Consider the following 1,533-nt stretch of genomic DNA (forward strand, 5'->3'; position numbering starts at 1 on the left):
CTTCAGCTTCAAAATAGAAAAAACCAAATTATAACAGCTCAAAATCTGTTATGCAGCATTGGTGTTCCTGCAAGTGAGCCAAACAACATGTATTTTACTTCTCATTCACCACACAGCTGCCTATCGTCTTCTGTTCCCATTTAGTCAATTTGTCATTTTAATCCTTTTCTCATCACTTCCCCACACATGTACACAGTTTTTCCAGCCAGCATTTTTTTTTGAAGTTACATTCCCAAAAAATTCTAAAAGTTTCAACAAATGAAGTAATACTGTTTGTATGAATTTAGGCTGATAGTACCTGTAGTGACTTCCAAACACTCCTACACTGATCAAATATACAACGGATGGTATGTTCAACTTCTGCTAGCACAATAAAGCAATGATATTTTTTTATTAAAGTGCACACACTTACGCTTCATCTGTATTTTCATGTACTTCACAGAGTTTAATCCCAGCTACCTGATGACTCCTGGAGAACAAAATCAAGTTGTAACACCAATGCTGCAAATATCAAACAATCTTACATCAGATGAAGTAAGCCCAGAAGAAGACTTGGACCCGTTGGTGCTAGTGGAAGATTCATTAATACCACCATCGCCATCTTCACTATCACTGCTGGTTTGGATGAGGAATTGCTCTAGAAGTTCTTCATTACCCAAGTTTCATCTAAATACACAATTGGTCTTCCTTCAGTTCTGTTACACTTCATTCGTCTTTAATATTTATGATGCTGATGGACTATGCAGGGATGCTCATAGCATATCCTGCATATACGTGTAGTGACATTAAAGCACAAACAGTTTCAATGCTAACCTCTTGTCATTAATCGTCTTGTACTTAAATCCCATATCACTCAACACTCTTTAAAGCTATGTTCTATCCCCAGAGAAAACACCATCATTCTTAAGTTTGGCCTAAGACGGAGTACGTGACAAAGTTCCAGGGTACAAAATTTAACTTACCAAATCTTTGAGAGCGATAAATTTCCTTCCTTCCGTACAATGAATGGATCTTGTCTGATGGAATCTCGGTCAAAACTGTCTGCATCAACATGGACTTGTGAACATTTGTACCTGACGATTACAATTGAGCGGGCTTGTGCAAAGTGCTTTTTGTACCTTTTTCTTGGCATAGATAAACCGCCTTTCTTGTGGTGCTCCATTGTAACTCTTACAATGGATGTCCTGGAAATCCCTGCGTGGCGTAATGTATGCCAAAACCCAGCAAAGAAGGCATTACATACAAAATCGGTGGCCTTCGAGATTCTCTCCGTGATGTTGATAAAAATTTTACATTTCTTTGCTTCTTGCTTACAGTACTCCCATAGTTTCATAAGTAGATACTTCGTTTGGCTGTTGAACTTCTTTCCAAGAGGGTTTCGCTCTGCACTCGCTGACAGTGCACTGGACGCCATATTCTCAACAATTAAGTGTGCGCCCGTAACATGGGCTTACGAATAAATGCATCATAAACATTGTGTTTAAAGCCTTTGATCTTGTATGGCTTCTTAACCAACAACCCAGGATTCAGCTC

The 1,533-nt window shown here is 38.8% G+C and overlaps 1 long non-coding RNA gene across 1 annotated transcript; it reads right to left on the reverse strand.

Annotated features, from left to right (window-relative positions):
• Positions 1 to 286: 286 nt before the first annotated feature.
• On the reverse strand, positions 287 to 1,533 carry LOC136249845 (uncharacterized). Its single transcript, XR_010698365.1, has 4 exons — positions 963 to 1,533; positions 525 to 914; positions 413 to 469; positions 287 to 360 (listed from the first exon to the last, which is right to left on the reverse strand). It is a non-coding gene; the product is annotated as an uncharacterized lncRNA (long non-coding RNA).

The sequence above is a fragment of the Dysidea avara genome, chromosome 1 (assembly GCF_963678975.1).
Source record: "Dysidea avara chromosome 1, odDysAvar1.4, whole genome shotgun sequence".
Lineage (NCBI taxonomy): Eukaryota > Metazoa > Porifera > Demospongiae > Dictyoceratida > Dysideidae > Dysidea > Dysidea avara.